The 19,784-nt window shown below is 37.9% G+C and overlaps 1 protein-coding gene and 1 pseudogene across 5 annotated transcripts in view; one reads left to right on the forward strand and one right to left on the reverse strand.

Annotated features, from left to right (window-relative positions):
• Positions 1-19,784, forward strand: part of SKAP1 (src kinase associated phosphoprotein 1) — a 325,743-nt gene that overhangs the window by 102,494 nt on the left and 203,465 nt on the right. The window lies entirely within an intron of this gene.
• LOC100426562 (large ribosomal subunit protein uL23m pseudogene) lies at positions 11,676-12,276 on the reverse strand (annotated as a pseudogene). The gene has a single exon (XR_091681.4). The product of XR_091681.4 is annotated as a large ribosomal subunit protein uL23m pseudogene (transcript).

Below are 19,784 nucleotides of genomic sequence, written 5' to 3' on the forward strand. Positions count from 1 at the left end.
CTTTAAAAAGCAGTAGCACATTAATAATGGCTACCATGAATCGAGCACCTACTCTGGCAGGCATTGTGCTAGGCACTTGTATAATTTCTTGTAGTTATCTTTTAAGTCCAGTATTGAAAAGACAAAGGGCGTCTAATTTCAAAATTCATACCTTTCCTACTACACCACACTGTCTTCCACTATTATAGAGAAAAATGGGCTCTAGCACTGTCCGACAGAACTTTCTGTAGTGATGCAAATGGTCTATAATATATAATATTTGCATTTTCTAGTGGAGCAGCCACTAACATTTATAACTACTGAGCACTTGAAATGTGGCTGGAAGACTAAGAAACTATTTAAAATTTAATTTTTTAGTTAATTTAAATATACCCTTAAATAGCCATATGTAGCAAGTGGCTACCAAATTGAAGACCACAGCTCTAGAAAAATGACTTCTTAACTAGTCAAGAGTACCTGAAAATAGTATTTAAGAAATTTCTTTAAAAACAGATGGAATGGAAGTTTGGTGGGCAAGGGAGAGTAAAAAGGAAGGCTCAGATATAGGCTGGCTGAGGAGAAGGTCAGAGGTGCAAGGTAGGTGAATAGGCAGGAGAGCCCTCAAATAAATTTATGTGAGAAGCCCAGAGAAAACAGGATGTGGAGTGGAAGAAAGGAAGTGACCTGGCAAAGTGCTTTGAAGAAGAGCATTAGCATCCATAGTTAATGGATTTGCACAGATTGAAAGGTAAATAAAAATCAGCACTTTTTTTTTTTTTTTCAGTATTCACCCACTGTAAATCATTACTTGACATTTTGATTGGTGGCTTTGGAGTAAGTTGTTTAAATGGTACTGAGATGTTTGTGTAGGACAGAAACCCACTGCTATCATCCTATAGAACTCACAGAGCTCCTGGGTCATAGGGCTGTAAGTTTCCTAGGTACAGGGGTATCATTTATTCCTTCACAATTATTCATTAAGTCATACAGACCCTTTTGTTTCAAGTCAGTGTCATATCTAACCTTTCTCAAGAGATAGATTTTCCAACACATTAAAATATTTTTTCATTATAAAGATATTTAAGCCCCTGATTATAAGTAATGCTGTCACGAATTTGTACACTTTATAGCTCTTTGCACTTTAAAAACCTTGTTCAAATGCATCACCACATTTAACCCTCACAGCACTCTCGTGAGGTGAGTCGTATCCTTGTTTGATAGGTGAGGAAACTGAGCATGAGATTCATCTGGGATCATACATCTCACATGTAGCAGAGCTGGAACCCAGATGAAAGACAGACAGTTGCAGAGTATGGGTTCTCTGATCTCACTCTTGCCATTGTTGTTTCTCAGTATTCAACTCTCTCTGTGGTGATAATTATGGGCATCACAGTGAGCTGTAATACTTTCATGCATGAGTATCCATTTTTCTGATTAAGAAACAGAGGCATGGCGGGGCACAGTGGTTCATCCCTGTAATCCCAGCACTTTGGGAGGCCAAGGCAGGCAGATCACTTGAGCACAGGAGTTTGAGACCAGCCTGGGCAACAGGTCGAAACCCCATCTCTAAAAAAAATGAAGAAAAAAAAATTAGCCAGGTGTGGTGGCATGCACCTGTAGTCCCAGCTACTTAGGAGACTGAGGGAGGATGGCTTGAGCCCAGGAGGTTGAGGCTGCAGTGAGGCAAGATTGCACCACTGTGCTCCAGTCTAGGTGTTAAGAGTGAGACCTTAGAAGAACATGCTGAATTGCCTTGCTAATAGGCAATTAGCAAAATGCAGACGGTGGGAAACTCCAGAGTCAAATATTCCAGGTACTTAAATGGATAACTTATAAGGAAAAGAAAGGGATGAAGGGCAACATGTAGATTAAAAGAGATTTTTAAAACATAATAAAATGTCTTACATGGGCAAGAATTTTTTAAAAAGAAAAGAGAAACTAAGGTGCAGATGTATTGGAAACTAAATTAAGGTGCAGATGCACTGAAAACCGTGATTTATTTTCTGCTCTATCACTTAGTCTCAAACTTTATACCTTTCTATAGTGAAATTGACAGAAAGAATGTTCCATTAGCTTAATATTCAGTGATCACTTTGGAAAATACAAAATTTTAAAAAATAAATAGCAGTCATTGCTATTTAGTGTGTTGACCCTAGTGTCTCTTCTGAATGACCATAAACCTTTTGCCTATTTAATTTTCTTATTATACTGGGCACGGTGGCTCACGCCTGTGATCCCAACACTTTGGGAGGCTGAGGCAGACAGATCACCTGATATCAGGAGTTCAAGACCAGCCTGGCCAACATGGCGAAACCCCGTCTCTACTAAAAACACAAAAATTAGCCAGGCGTGGTGGCGCATGCCTGTGGTCCCAGCTACTTGGGAGATTGCGGCATGAGAATCACTTGAACCAGGAGGCAGAGGTTGCAGCGAGCCAAGGTCATGTCACTGCACTTCAGTCTGGGGGACATAGCGAGACTCCATCTCAAAAAAAAAAAAAAAAAAGAAAGAAAGAAATTTCTTATCACATACCTTGTGGTTGACACTTAAAATGGTTCTTTAGAAAAAAAGCATTTTGGATTGGAGAGCTTTATAATAAATTCCTAGTATTCTGTAAATCTTAATAATACTCAAGTTTAAAGTTCTGTGGTCATCAGAATGGGGAATAATCTAGAAAAACCAGTGGGGGGATTATTAGATATATATTAATGTCCTGCTCTGAATTCTGATCCACAATCAACCTAGGAATAAAAACAAACATTTAAAACAGTTTTCAAACATAAAAGGAATGTACTTACAAGATAAGCTATAATGTCCAAGTGTTCGAATTTGATCTAGATAAGCCATTCAAAACAAAATCACTTCTTCATTTACGGGGATGCTGAGTTTGCAGAAAAAAATGTTCCAATGAGAGACAACCTTGTATATGTTATTTCCAATCAATTCTGAAGCACCAGAAGATTGAGGACCCTGAGCCATTTGACCTATAGAGCTTCCCACAAGCTCTATAGTTTCTTTTGTTTTTATCAGCTCTATTTCTGTAGCTTTGAAACAAATGAACTTATGATTTTAAGAATAATATGAGGCAGGAAGATTTTCACAGGAATTTTAATTAGTCTGGCCCATACTAAAACAAACAAATGCATTTCCCCCCTTTATGGAGACAGTTTTGGCAAAGAGCAGGATGTATGTACAAGGATGTTAATTACCAGGTTGTTTATAATAAAGGTCAAATTATTTATGCTTTACACCCCTGGAAGGATTACAAAATGTTATAACATTAATATAACCATTTTTAAGTTTTCCTATACTCTACTTGGTTATAACTTGTAGATTTATGTTGTTTGCACACAAAGATGATGATGATGTGTGTGTACATTTTTGACAATAGAAAGTGTGTTTGTGTGAATTAATGAACAGTTTTCCCCTTAAAATGAAAGCTACTTATAGTACGAAGACTCTTTTGCTTGTACACGTCTGGTATTTGTTATGGATTCTGAAATAGAAAAAGGTCAAAGTCTGGAAAGACATATATGGTTTTCCCTTCCGTAAAGATTACTCTACTAATGAATATTTCTCTCTAGATTGTACTTTGGTAATCCCGGACACTTCCTATTTTTATTTAACACCTACAGATTCCTGTACAGCACATTATATCTAGAATTGAAATCCAAAAGAAAATAAGTATAAACTAACTGTCTGACATTAGATACTTTATTAAATAAATCATGAAAATCTAAATTTTTAAAAAAGAATTAAAATCCATAAACCAGCTTGGAGCATTTTCTTTAGGAAAACAGGGAGTTTTGACACTAATCTGCACCTTCACCCAACATTTATTGTGCCTGTTGTGTGTCAGACATAGCCAGGCACTGGGACTACAGCAGTGAATAAAACATGACCGTTACCTCCAAAAAGAGGCACACAGTCTAGGTGGAAAGACAATATTCGAACAGCAATTTGACTACTGAGTAGTAAGCACCAAAAGTGAGGAACATAAATGGTGATATGAGAGCATAGTGGAAGAAGCAGTAACTACACTTGGAAAGAAAACTGGAGACCAGGGAAAGCCTCTCTGAAGAAATGATATTTAATTATGTCTTAAAAGACCAGTAGAAATGTATCAGGCTGACCATGGTTGGGTGGCAATAAGTGAAAATACTGTTGGGTAAAAGTACAGGAAGAGACCACATGCTGCAGGTGGATATATAGTTTGGTATAGTAGAAATTGGGAAAAATGTAACAAAAACCTTAAATGTAAATGCCCTTTGGACTTACCAGTTCAACTTTTAGGAATGTAATTCAAGAAAATAAGTATACACAATAACTTTAATAACGTTCATTATAGACATTTACAAAAATTGGAAACAGAAATACCTGAGCTACTACCATACAATGGAATATATGCAACCACTAAAAGTGGTGTTTGTAGAATAATATTTATGTAATGATTATGGAAAGATGTTAGTAGTTTGTTAAGTGAAAAAATAAGGTTATAAGACAGTACATACAGTGAGCTCCCACTTTTTGAAATGTGTGTATATGTGTGCAAAGAAAAAATACTGTAATTCTCTTCACCAAAACATGTATAATTTTTATAATTAAAAATAAGCAATAAAAGTTACTCTTCAGAAATCTTGGAAATAATATGGCTCTTAGAACATCAAGTAATTAGAAACAAGCTAAATGTCTAATTACATGGGATTGGTTTAATAAATTATAGTACATCCATATGATGGAATGCAGTGCAGCCATTAAAAATCATGTTGTCAGTAGAGGGGTCATTATTGTCATAGGAAAATGTTCATGATGTATTAAAGGGAAAAGGCAGGGTACAAAACGTGTGGAAAGGACATATACCAAAATGTTACCAGTGAGTTTTTCTGTGTTATAAGATTATGGGTTGCTTTTTTTCCCCTTTGTGTTTTTCTATATTTCCTAAGTTTGCTGTTTGAACATGTTACTTTTTAAAATGAAAGGTCATTGGTTGTTTTTGTTTTTTCAAATGAGCGTGCTAGAAGTTGTGACATTAAATAAGTGTTGAGTGTTAACAGCTCAGAATACCTGAGAGTCCACAATAACATAAGTATGTGTCAGGAGCAAAGAGCAAAACAGCAGCATGTGTTTGTAAAGGTCGGAGTGTCCCTTACAATATGCCAACCAGACCTGGGAAGACTCCCCGATCTGTCCCTGGAGCAGTGCTAGGAACAGTAGCCAGTCTCAACACTGTGGCCTATTAGGAACCTGACCCCACTCAGCATCGTTCCTCTTGTCCCTCTTTTTTTGTCCAGGCCTTCCTATGTATCTCCCTCTTTGTTTTGATCTTTTTTGAAGGTAACGGTAATGTCTGATTCAACTTTTGTGTTCTCACTCTTCCAGCCTCTAGGATCTGCGTGGTACTTTTCACATAGAAATGCTCAACAAATGCATTGATTCTTAGTATAATGCATACTATTACTAGTAAATAGTTGTTAAATAAATTTGAAAACAACTAAATTTAAAGCTAAAGGTCACAATGCTTTCTATCATAATGCCTTGGATTTTGTGCCCTGTTTACCCCGAGCAGCCCATTTAACCAACATTTTCAAGGATCACTTTCTAATGATCTAAGTGAGAAACTTACTTGGTTTTAATTGTTGAGTTTCCATAATCCACTAAATATAATTTGGACTCTGAATAAAATTTCTTGTATATTTTCCCAGTATTAAAAATACATTAGCTATGCTGGAACTCATCTGCCATTTCTCTGTCCAGTGATTGATACAGTCTTCTGAGGTTTTACTGCAATTTGTCCACATTAACTTGGCTTCTTTTTCTCTTGCTTTTTTTTTTTTTTTTTTTTTTTTTACTGTTGTCTGAAAACTTAGCTATTTAACTATTTCCCTCTTCCAAGTTGTAACATGCTCTGCTAATTGTCTACCAGCATTCATTCTACCTTATTTCTTTTTCTTTTTTGTTTTTGTTTTTGAGACAGAGTCTCACTCTGTTGCCCAGACTGGAGTGCTTTGGTGTGATCTTGGCTCACTGCAACCTCCGTCTCCTGGGTTCAAGCAATTCTCCTGCCTCAGCCTCCCAAGTAGCTGGGATTACAGGTGCATGCCACCACGCCTGGCTAATTTTTGTGTTTTTAGTAGAGACAGGGTTTCGCCATGTTGGCCAGGCTGGTCTCGAACTCCTGACCGCAGATGATCTGCCCGCCTCCGCCTCCTAGCATGCTGGGATTACAGGCGTGAGCCATCACGCCCAGCCATTCTACCTTATTTCTTACTTATAGAACTCTTATTTCACAGGGGCTATGTGCCCAGCTGAAAAGTACGAAGGGCAGGTTTTTCTAATATAAGGACATGAGACACAGTTCTGACATCAAGGTGTAAAGTGAAGTCACCAGAAGAACTGTCTCTCCAAAATAAGAAAGTTGAGAAAGCCCTTTGCCCCTCCTGTCTTCACCTTTGCTTTTGTTCTGTCACCTTCTTCCTGCCTGGAATATAGACTTGCTGCCTATAGGTACAGCAGCCACTTGCTCAGAGATATTGTGTCTTACCCATGGCAACAATCAATAAGTAGCAAAGCTAGAAGAGCATAAATATCCAGTCCACTCTTTCTGTTATACCTTGAGTGTAACTGTCAATGAACTTCCCTTTATTGCAGATTCTAGTAATTTTCCCCACCCCCAAATAAACCACATATCAAACGAAATGGGTCTAAATATATATATGCATACATAAATATGCATAATACAATTTAGCAAACATTCCGGTCTCTTCCTGTGCAAGCTCTATGCTAAGAAACAAAGAGGAGAGCAAGACTATCCCTGCCGTCTGGTGGCTTATAAATAGATTTACGTGCATAAGTAATGAAGGTATGCTAATTTTATAATGTAGTAAGAGAACAAAGTAATTTAAGATCCATCTTGAATGGGAAATTCTACAAAAACTTTAAGAAGGTAGTAGGCTTTGAAGTACAGTCAGCAGGTAAAAATAAGGAAAGATAATGCCAGGCAGATAATGAAAAATGAGCAAAGATATGAAAGGAGACATTCAAAGGGTAGAGTTCAGTAGTAGGCTGTGGCTAGAGCATAGGCTGCACGGGTAGGAACAGGAGAAGATAAAACTGGAAAAATAATTTGGGTATGGATTCTGAAGATTATGTTCAACTTTTATTTTGAAGGTGATAGGCAGCTGTGAAGTTTTTTTAAAAATCACAGATTGACTTAGTCAGGTTTATATTTTGGGAGGAAAGGGTTATTAGAGAGAAGATTAGGAGATGCTTGCCATGGTATTGGTGAGCAGTGTTGAGGACCTTTCAATGTCAGTGGACCTTTCCATGGAGAGAGAGGGACTGGAGAGAGCATTTTACCTTTAAAAATAATGAAACAGGCCGGGCTTGGTGGCTCACGCCTGTAATCCCAGCACTTTGGGAGGCCGAGGCGGGCGGATCACAAGGTCAGGAGATTGAGACCATCCTGGCTAACACGGTGAAACCCTGTCTCTACTAAAAATACAAAAAATTAGCCGGGTGTGGGGCGTGCGCCTGTAGTCCCAGCTACTCGGGAGGCTGAGGCAGGAGGGTGGCGTGAACCTGGGAGGCAGAGCTTGCAGTGCACCGAGATCAAGCCACTGCACTCCAGCTTGGGTGACAGAGTGAGACTCTGTCTCAAAATAATAATAATAATGAAACAGAAGGATGAGCTGGATATAAAAGATCATTGTGGAATATTGTTCCTGAAAATCTTTTAAAATAGAGTGGCTGACTATCTCTCTATCTTGAACAAGTTACATATTTATATCTAGAGAGGTAGGGAATTGGCCCAAATGATTTCTTGAGGGGTCATTCTTTGCTTTTGGGTAATTAGAAAACATATACAAATGGGTAGTTCCTTCTATACTCCAGTGGAATTCTTGGTTAGCTAAGTGTTGCTTGTTTCTCTCCATTCTGTTAGAGACTGCTAGCCATGTTACTGATTAGTATCACATCCTCTAAAAATTGTTGGAGAAATTCTGGGACCTCACATACTAAGGTGCTCATTATCTGGATGCCTGTCATTGGCTTGGCTGGCCTAGCCCTGGAAGCATAGATTTCCACCAGAAACAGAAAGCATTTGACATATAATGTGTTCAATAATCACTGTCTTCTGCTGCTCCTTGCCCAGCATAACAGTTGAATGACAGTTTTGAAGTATCTAGGAATTTTATTCATTATTGTTCTTTTAATTACCACTATTACTGATAGTAAGAAATGCTTTTTCTTTAAAAAAAAAAAAAAAAAAAATGGGTGGAGGTAGAGATGGGATCTCACTGTGCTGCCCAGGCTGGTCTCAAACTCCTAGGCTCAAGCAATCCTTCTGCCTCAGCCTCCCAAAGCAGTGGAATTACAGGCATGAGCCACCACACCCAGCCAAGAAATCCTTTCTCTTTTGATAAAAACTTGTATGATTTTTTCCCTCTGATTGTGTTTTCTTTGCCTTAGTAAGATTTTTAAGAGAAACTTACTTTCTTTTTTATACTGCAGTAACCATTAGTATTTTTAGGAGTTATAAAGTTCAGGCCAAATAATTTACTTTTATTTAACATTTATAAGTGTGCCGGGCACTGTGAGTCTACTATGTTCTAGGTTTTTATAACAACTTATTTCTGGGAGAGTAAAGAAAAAATTTACTTTCAAAAGATATCCTTGTCTAGAAATATCAGTTTAATCTTAAGATAATATTACTGATTTATTATACCTCCCAGAATAGACTTAGGGGCTTTTTAAGGTTTACAGAGAACCAGTAAGATCATTTAATTAATACTTAAGGCTGAGTTTTTCCTGATGACATATTCTTGAATTGTTACTCTGTTGTTTGTGGTTCATGAGAGACTGTTTCTTGGTAATAACAGATATCATCAATAGGAAATTCATCCTTTTTTCCTTTTGGCTTCATTTTTATTCCTGGGTTATCTTGTATGCCTTTGGATCTCTTGCCTCATGAAATATCCTGGTAATTTTGTTTTCAGGGTTTTTTTTTTTAACCTTTGGATTACTAAAAGACTATGAGATTATTTGTCCATTTAATAGAGGGTTACCATAATGGTTATCATATAAGGGATATTTTAGATACTTGGTCATAAGCTTTCTGATCAAGCCTTCAAAATGTTTATTAAAAAAGAGGAGTCACTGCAAAAACAATATTCAGAATTTTATTCATTTATTTATTTGTTTGTTTGTTTGTTTTTTGAGACATGATCTCACTCTGTCACCCAGGCTGGAATGCAGTGGTGTGATCACTGCTCACTGCAGCCTCAACCTCCCAGGCTCAGGTGATCCTCCTATCTCAGCCTCCTAAGTAGCAGGGACTACAGGCTCATCCCACTATACCCAGCTAATTTTTGTGTTTTTTGAAGAAGTGGGGTTTCACCATGTTGCCCAGACTGGTCTCAAACTCCTGGGCTCCAGTGATCCACCCACCTTGGAATTTTAAAATTACTTGTCCAGTCAAGCTATGGAGCAACATCATTGACTACTATGATCTACTGCTGTTTCTTATGTCCAGAATACTCTGATGGAGAAAATAATTGGCATCTCCAAGTTTGTCATTATTTTCCCAGTTGAAAAAAGGCTTCTCCAATTCTTTCTTTTTAAAACTAGAGACAGGGTCTCTCTATGTTGCCCAGGCTGGTCCCAATCCCTATTCTTTTACATTAATTTAAATGTCATACTAGAGGCTCTAATTAAATTGTCTGCTCCAGGACTATAGAAAGGGTGTGGCAGGCGAAGATTTCCCCAAAAAGGATTCCTTTGGAGATGAGGAGACCTTGGGATTTATGGCTAAAGTGCTTCTGCAATGTACCTTTGAATCTGTAGAGGACTAGAAACAACTGAGATCCAGCTCCAGTTTCACACTCCTGATCAATTCCTTTTGCCATTCCAGTCTATTTCTTCTGTTTAGTTCACTCTCTCAGAGAACTATCTACATAAAGCCCAAAGCCTCATGTATTCAAAAGTTATTCTTACTGCTATGTGTACTTCTTTAAAAGTTCATTTCTCCTTTTTATTTCCACTTCAAGATGGTTATTTACATTAAGTTGGGAATTCTCGAGACTTTGAATAAATTGAAGCTAATAATAGAAACCTTAATTTTTAAGAAAGCAATTTTTTTTTCCCCGAAGGAAGGTCTTGCTCTGTTTTGCCCAGGCTGGACAGTGGGGCAATCATGACTCACTGCAGCCTCAACCTCCCATGCTCCAAGCAATCCTCCCACCTCAGCCTCCAGACTAGCTGGGACTATAGGCACATGCCATGCCTGGCTAATTTTTAAATTTTTTTTGTGGAGATGGAGTCTCACTATGTTGCCCAGGCTGGTCTTGAACTCCTGGCCTCAAGTGATCCTCCTGCCGTGGCCTCCCAAAGTGCTGGAATTACAGATGTGAACCACCACGCCCAGCCAGGAAAGCAAAGATTTTTAAAAGGACAGTTACAAATGCAAATACAACCATTTGTATTATACGTACATTATTCCACACCCATGAAAGCCTAATTGTGACGGTGATGACAGCAAATTGTGTAAGTAGCTTAGTGTGTCAGAAAAGCCAAGTGAATGAAAATATCAGTCTTGATGTAATTATAAGTGAAACCTCTTAAGTGGGCCACCCAGCATGAAATCAAAGTGATCCAGCCTCCTGCTTTGGGTATAAGATAATTGCCATCTGAGGTCAAAAAGAAATGATGTTCTTGATATAGTATTGCACCATTAGGTGTATTATTGAATTTGGACTGGTGAGAGTAGAGCGCTTCTCTGAAACATTTGTTTGCTGTCAGGGCAGCATGGCAAAAGGGATGGACCAGTGTTCTGTTTCAATATGGCAATTCCTACAGAAGAATATAGAAATATGAATGCCTTCCTACGGGCTTATGAATTATGACGCTTTACATGAAATCAAAAAATCATTGGTATTGTTCATGTGTCATAATGAAAGTTGATTTGCACTTTTCCGGTGCCATTAAATCATTTTACAGTATTATGCTTTCTAAATCTTTTCATTTTATTGATACTTCTATTTTGCATTATTTTTCTTTCAGACCTGTTGATTGCATTTTTTTCTTAATTTAACTCCATTTTATTTTATTCTTGAAGTACTTTAGTTTCTACCTCTACCCTTTTATTGCTTCTCTGTTTTTGCTGACTTATATGATGCCTTCTAACTTAATGTCTCATGAGAGTTTAATATTTGTTCTAGTTTCAGCCATTAATAAGCATGAAACACATATGCATCCTGAAAAACTCAACTAGATTCTTATTTGAATTATTTCAGACCTCGAAGTGACCTGAAGTTACTTCAGTTCCTTTTGTTTACAGATAAAGATACTAAGATGTAGAAATGTTAAGCAACTTGCCTATTATCATTTATTTTCAAGCTTTATTTAACTTCTGGCACATGAAAATTATTCATATCCAAGTATATTTATTTCAAAAGGAAATCTTTATGAACATTTTATATGACCAGCTTACTGGTCTAAGTGTAGAATATGCTTTGCTGGTCCAAACCTTTAAGCACTTTCATTTCTTCATCTTTAAAATTGTTCCTATTGTATAACTTGATTTCTTAATTTAATTCAATTTTTAAAATGTTTAATGCCATGTTTGTGATAGTTCTACTTCTGTTTGGAATTGACCCCTAAAAAAGAAATGAAGGTCCACCTGATCATCATTTAAGTTTAGTCTTTATTTTGTGTTCATCTTTTTTTGTTTTTTTTTCTCTTTCTCCTGCAGCAGGACTTTTATTTAGGTGTCAGGGCTGCTCTGCCACAGTGCCTACCTGGGGCGCATCCCTGATGGCCGCCCCATCACAGCCCGAACCAGTTGGGGACGCCGCCCCGCCAAGGGTCACTGCTCTGCCTCTGCTGCCTCTCCTCCGCCAGCATGTCGTGGAGTCCGTCGGCAGTGCTGCCTTCGGGGCTCTGGTCTTTCTCGGGAAACAGATCTGGGAACGTGAAGGTCTGTCCGTGGGCCAGCTGCACGTAGGCGACCTTGTAGTCCGGCTTCTTGATCCTCACGTTTCTGTGATCTCTTCTCTTGTTAGAGCCATACTGCACCCGTGTCCGCACGGCAGCCACGGGCACGTTATAGATGCTCTCGAGGTAATTCCTGAGGTCTACCCTTGTCATTTTCATGGGGATCCGGAACTGCACGGTGTCCTCGGGTTAGGCCACACCGGGCCGCACCAGCTGAATGAAGAAGTTGGTTCGGAACACCCGAAGTTGTGGGCCACCCAACTGGTACGGGGGTACCCACATTTCGCGCCATGGCGGCCGCACGCGCTTCCCGTGTTCATCATTTTTATATCAACACTAAGATAATTTTTTTCCTCAATTATCATACAAGGGATTGGTGATTTTTCATAGGTTTATTTCCAGTGGGAGTCCCTTCTCTTCATTCAGCCTTGTCAACAGATGAATGCCCATGAACATCCTTCTGAGCATAGAGTCAGGGATCATCATTCACTATGGTTTGGAGAGGCTGGCACCTTTCGCTTCTGCATGAGCAGCTGGGCCTCAGATTGTCATGGCCAGGATGTGACTGTCAGCCCTGCCTACAATCCAAGGGCTGGATACCTGCCATATGTTGGATGTGATAAGGGAGAAGATGAAGGATCAGATTGGGACTTTTTTCCACAAAGGCTACTGGGGGATAAGATCTGTGTGAAATAAGAATGGTATAAAAGAAACAGTGATAAATACCATAAGGAAGATGTGGTTTCAGTGTTATGCAAGTTGGGGAAAGAGGAAGCTGATTTTTAGCTGTCTGATCAATAGCTCATATTAGTGTGGTAGCCTCTGTCATGTGAATATTCTTTTGAGGTTCATATGCAGATGAACATTAGATGGAATGTCTGCCAATTGCTTTGACTATTCTTCTTCCATTCATTTACCATTGAGAACCTACTATGTGCACAACTTTAGACTAGTACTGGGGACACAGAGATGAAGCTGACAAAACCCTTAGCCCCATAGAGCTCATATTTTACTGGGGCCAATATGTTATATAATATCAAGCCATGGTAAATGGTCTGAAACTAAACACAACAAAAAAGACAGAAAGGCAGAGAGAGAATGACTAAAAAGGGTGACGGTAGATGTCTTTGAGAACAGGGTGATCAGAGGAGGCCTCTGAGCAGAGATCTGAATGAAGTGAGAGATCAAACTGTGGGTTGATCTAAGGGAGGAGCATTCCAGGCACAGGGAATAGCGGATGCAAAGGCTTTGAGGTAGAACCCATCTTGGAGTGTTCAGGGAATAATCAAGAAACCTATGTGGCTAGAGCCACACCTGTATGGCTAGAGTGAGATAGAGTGTTAGGAAATGAGGTTGAAGAGACAGAAAGGACTAAGTCACTGAAGGCCTTTTAAGCCATAGTAAGATATTTGGATTTTATTTTGTATATATGGGAAGCCACTAGTGAGTTTTAAGCAAGAGACTGGCATGATTTAACTTACATTTCTAAAAGAATTCTCTATTCTTTATAGAATTGACTTAAGATAGGAGTGGAAGAGGGGAGAGACTAGGGTGAGGTATACTGGATGATCCACAGGAGATGGGAAGAAAATACTAGCATATATGTATATACAGGTTGAGTATCCCTTATCCCAAATGCTTGGGACCAGATGGGTTTTAGATTTCAGATTTTGGAATATTTGCATATACCTAAAGAAATATCTTGGGGATGGGATCCAAGTCTAAACATGAAATCCACTTATGTTTCATATATGCTTTATATGCATAGTTTGAAGGTAACTTTATACAAGATTTTAAATAATTTGTACATAAAACAAAGTTTGTGTTAAGTACTTATGTGTAGAAGTTTCCACTTGTGGCACCATATCAGTGCTCAAAAAGTTTCAGGTTTTGGAGCATTTTGAATCTTGGACTTTTCTATTAGGGATGCTCAACCTGAATATGAGAAAGAAATTAAGCTTTTGTAATATTAATGAATTATTAGTATCATATATAAGATCTGTAAATATACACAGTAAATGGATAGTTGTGTCTAATAAAAATTTACAGTTGGGGAAATCAATTTTAAAAAGTTTAAAAACCACTCTTCTACAGTGGTGATTCTACAGAGATGATGCTGGCTGTTCATTGGCTTCCGGCATCTTTTCTTTGGAAATTGTCATAATTATTTTTTATGCTTTTATTCTTTTTCTTATCACTACATAGCAGTGGTTCTTCATTGCCATAAAAATGAGCATGCACAGGGAAGCACACATGCACATTTGCATATAATTTCAGAGTGTTCACAGATACCACATTAAGAATCTTGACTGTAGAGGATCATTTTAGAGCATGCTTAACCCCAGGGACATAACATTTATCCTTTTTTCTGAATATTCCAGCATTTCTATCCCTGTTTTTGTCAATTCTAAAATTATTATATGAGTACAAATTTTTTATTTACTTCTTAAACCTGGAATTCTGACTTGCAAGTGAGGGCAGTTTGTTTTAGTTATATTTTGCTATGCATCCATTTGTCATTAAACTATATTGAGGCTTAGAACAATAATGCCAAATCTAGTATTTCTCTCACAGAATAGGCATCCTATTTCTCTCTGTTTTCTGGAATGTTGCCTGGGATGTCAATATTAATATATATTGACAAAGGTCCTTATGAGAGCCAAACAGGAATTAGAAGCAATGTTTTTATAGTCCATGATGTGATTTTTAACATGGATCCCAGCCATCTGGCTATGTGTTGCTTTCATCAAAGAAACTGACATTCCTCTGTACTTTCGTGGTTACACCTCAGTCTCTTGGGTAGAAGTGGGAGTTGAGATCAGGCATTTTTCAAGTATTCCTTGGAGGGTTTTTTTTGTATATATAATTTTTGTACTTTTCTAAGTGAAGGAACATAGCAGATTTTACCTGCCTTTTAGAAACTACCTAATGGCCCAACATTGTGGGAACCTTCCAGCCTATTTTGTTATATCTGTCCAACCCTAGTTACAATTGACGCCATAAAATGTTAATCTTTTAGAGATTTCCCTCAGTGTACACTGTGATAATTTCCTACTTAAAGAGTTTAGCCACCTGTTTGCTGAGGCCTTTGGTTTCAAACTATAGTTAAAATTAATTGCTGATAATAAAATTCAGGATGCCAGTCCACTGTGATGGTCAGATGAAGGATTACTTTTTTCTTTCAATGCTGTTGAATTTTTGTAAGTGAGGACACAAGAAGCTCCACCAAAATAAACAGGTTATTTGACTTTATAGGTGTTTTCTTTCCAACTCTTTTGTCCCTTCTACCTGTATAGCCTGTTAATGTTTGGAGGCAGTAGTGATATGATACAAAAATGATATAGAAGAAAATCGACTGTCATTTTGTTTTTGAGAGAACATGATGCCCCTGTATGTAAACTATGACATAAAGAAGTGAGAACAATTTCTTCTTTGTTTACTCTTTGCTGTTTAACTTTTTGCAATTCATCTTTCTTTTTCAACAGTCTAAGACAAGATAATGAAAACTCTGTGTGATTTCAGTTTATTCCTTTTAAAAATTTACTTGAGTTAGAGATGAATACTCAAATTCATTTTTTAAAGTCAACTCATATAGTTTACATCAACCTTAGTTTTGCTTTTAAATCACATATTTTATTTTTAAAAATGTATCCCATTATTTAAACTTTCTTACTAAAGTCTTTGCTTGGGATTTGTTGTACTAAACCTAGCAGACATCCCCCACCTCCCCACCATCACACACATAGTCCCTTTAAAAAATACAGACCCTATAGTTTAAATTGATTATACTAACTCTATTGATATTGCCTGTGTCTGCTTTACAACCTGAAGTTTGTAAATTATTAGAAGAGAGTCTGAATCATAATAGATTGATGCTAAGAAGTCAGATAATTTCAGAACCTTGTGGGAACTTTCTAGTTTCCACTCTTTTATCTCCTCAGAAGACTTTTTCATGAAAGACAGGGATTAGTGACGACTTTCTAATGCAGAGTTGGTCTTTAGTTTTTTTGTTTAAAAATGACACTTTGAACATGTAGTGCATAATGCATTTGAAGGTCTGTTGCCAAGCAGCTTGAAACCTAGGGGGCATTGTTGAATTTGAAGGAATAGTGGGTTCAGGGAAGGGACCAAAAGAAAACTTGAGAAAAATAGAGTAAGACTGAAAGTGTTCTATGATAATTAGAATAAAAATTGGATATCAGAACTTCACGGGTCAGCTTCTGTTCACACATTTAGCCTTCACCTTGCAAAGAAAGGGATGTATCAGGTAATTAGGTCAAATCAATGATTATATATCTTTAACTCAAGTGGAAGGGACTGTAATTGTGATGAAATTTGTCTGAAGGGGAACGCATGGGGAATCTTGTCAAAGGTCATGAGTTCAAAGGGGAAATTAAGTTCAAGGTTCGGTTCCTGTTCACACCAACCGCTCCCCCCACCCCCTGCCACCAATAGTGCATAACAAGAAACCAAGCAACCCATATTTCTATAAACAAGTTATTTTATCACTTTGGAACAAGAAGAATTTTTCTTATCCATATCCCTTTAAGAATATAGAATTAAAGTAGTTATACCTCCTTAATGGAGCATTTTCTCCTGATGTAGACAGAAAGAAAACCTCCAGTATTATATTCCTGGCTTGTTGGTTTCTTCTGCTTTATTGCTGATCACACAGAAGACACCCAGCTGCATGGAATGCAAATAAACAGCTCACCTCCAAGATATCATATGGCCAAGTATCTCCTAATGCAAATTCCTGACTTGTTTACAGAATAACAATAAAACGTTATAAGTTTAAGATTGGAGGCCATGAAGAGACAGCTAAGAAAGTTGTTTGGGGGTCTCTCTCTCTCTCACTCTCTTTTCCTGAATTCAGTTTCCCCTTAAACTTGACAAAGTGGAACAAAAATTCACCCTTGTCTTGGTCATTCTTCTGAAACAAAGGGTCTATTCTCTCTTTTAATGCATGTAGAACTTCCATTAAGGTTGACCGTAAGCTCTTGCATGGGATGAAAAAAGAAATAGCCCTCAAATCTTTTCTTTACCCTGGTATTATTTTTAAAGGACAAACAATAAGAACATAGTTTCACATAGTGTTATAGAAACCCTTGCTGAGGAGACACAGCCTTTAAGGCCCAGTGGCCTTTAAACATTCTGGATTCTATGTCATCCTAATACATTCTTTTCTATAAGATTATCCTAGTAAGCATCTTAAGAGAAGTATCTGCAAGAAAACAAATTACTTAACTACTTAAAACAAATCAAGAAAATTCTTGCAGATATTAAAATTTTTTTTCACCCAATCAGATATTACCTTTGCACTTCATATAGTGACACTATTACTGACTGGAAAACAGGAAGCATAACTGGTAAAAGGAAAACTGGCAATCTGTTTTCTCTACAGTACAGTTTGTGTGTTTGGACATGTAACCACATATGCACTGGAGCCCAAACTGGGCTAATGCCTAAAATCGTATTTTAATGTTAAATGTGATTCATGTAACAGAATACAGAAGTATTTCAAATATAAGCACAGGTAGCCAACCCCCAGATGCTTGTGTCTTCCTTAGAAAGATTTTTGTAGAAATAGACTCTTGCCATAAAATAGGACAAGAAAGCATTTGATGAAAGTCTACCCATATTTTTGTTCATGATTTTCCTTGTATTTATCATGGCTGGTGCTTGGATAGGCTTATTATCCTGGGGTTTCTTCTTAAACAGCTGTGTCTTTTTGTGTCAGAATGTATGTGATTTCTGTCTGTAAACTCTAAAGTACTTGCCAAATTTTAACAGAAAAGTAATCTCTGACACAGATCATGATTGATAAACTATTTCGGAATAACCAGGCTCGTGAGTGAAGATCCTAGGAGGCAGGTGCCTCGCTTAACTGAATAGGTTTGGGAGGGAGGAATTAAAGGGCAGGGGCAGTTCACACTTTGGTTAAACTCTAGCAACTAAAATTTCTACCCTGGTAAAATTTAGAAGTTCAAGGAATAGCACTGCCATGATATTAATGACCTTTGGGGGCATATAGAGTTCAGAGTTCATTTTCTATTTACAACATCCCTTGCTGCTCCACCTCTTACCCTTACCCTTCCCTCCTCCCCTCCAAAAAAGCAATTATTTAGGGCATTGTGACATTCAGCCTGGCTAATTTTTATACAAAAAAATAGAGTCAGTGGAAAATATAGCAGTTACTTATTGGTAACGGATAAAACTAGGGATGCCCAATGTGGGGAGAGGGTATCTCCTGAGCAGTTCAAAGTTCATTCTTTGTTCACATATAATGAAAAGTCTTCAGTTATCAGGTATTTAAACCCAAATCAGCAGTTCCATATCCGTAACCTGAGCTGAGTGTTCCTCCATCTAATGGCCATGCTGCTGTCGTTTGCAGTGAGTTGGGTGACACTCGATTTGTACTCCGAGACGGGAACAGATGGGCTTTCATTGTGAGACTCCGCCTGTATGCAAATGTGAACGGAGTTTCACCCGATCCCAGGGTCTGACCTGACCGTGCACATGCATTTACTCAACGTGGCTCAGCCTGGGGGGGTGGCGAAGGGGGAATAAAAAATGGCAATCGGATAGTACCAGCGGCAGGTCAAGTTTACCATCCGTCTTTCAGCGGGACTGAGATGGCAACACAGTTATTTAGTTTCAGTGTTGATGTGCGTTGCAATAAACTCCATCATTTCACCTGTTTATGAACCCAGCCTCGTATGAGATCTCTGTGAAATCAAACAAAGCTGGCAATCAATTCTCTTGTTTCCAGCAGAATAGGGGATTATGGACTTTTTTTTTTTAAGCATCTTTAATTGTTCCCCTGCCTTACATACATAAATCAATATTTTTTCTCTAGCCCTTTTATTTCTCACATTGAAATTATTATTTTCTGATTTGGAGGAAACAAAATACATTTTCCCCAAAAGCTTTTTGTTTCAAATTAAGAAGTATGATCATTAATGTCAGAATAAACAACCAGCATTTTAGATGTCGATTAACTGTTTTGCATGTACATAGCAATGTACAGTCTCTAATAAATCTTACAATTAAATGGGCAGCCCTTCATTAGAGGGAAAATATGAACAGCTGGAATCATACACATTCTATTGACAGAGAAAAATTTCGTTTCATTTGTAATTTTTCACATTGGGAAAGAATGAGAGATGAATTGGAACCACAATTGTTTCTGTAACTGGGGAGTTTTTCTTCACATGTACAGAAGGGCAACAAACCAGTGTCTCTGACTTCAGGGTCCAACAGCAGTGATTTGCCTCAATTTTCTTCTCTCATGAAAGTAAATTTCTCTTGGGAAACATATAAGCCTTTGGCTAGAAAACCCTTAGGACAGACACCCCAAACTGTAACAAATAACGAATTGATGCATTTCTTCAGTACATCTGTTCATTAAGGGGTTCTGTTAACTGATGTCTGGAACTGGCATAAAAGAAAGAGTTGCTAAGAATATAGTGAAAGTTGGTGCGTGCAGCAGAAACTGCTTCTGATAAAAGATATTGCTTTTAGTAACACATACATATTGTTCAGAATGGAAAGAGGGTCTTTCAAAGTAGTATTTGTGCAAGTGCAGGCAAAACCAAGACAGGCTTCCCTCAAAAAAGGTGCCAAATTGTCTCTGCTCAAAGATTCCTTTCCATCTCCCCTATTCCAGACCTCATTAAAGGTGCGAGGCCAACATAACAAGACAGCATTTTCAAGCAGTTCTAGAGAGTTAGGCTTGAAATTATTCCAAATAGAAATAAATGGTCAGGACTAGGACTAACATTTGTCTACTAGGCACCTAACAGTAGCTGACAGAC

This window comes from Macaca mulatta, chromosome 16 (genome assembly GCF_049350105.2).
Source record: "Macaca mulatta isolate MMU2019108-1 chromosome 16, T2T-MMU8v2.0, whole genome shotgun sequence".
Taxonomy (NCBI): Eukaryota; Metazoa; Chordata; class Mammalia; order Primates; family Cercopithecidae; genus Macaca; species Macaca mulatta.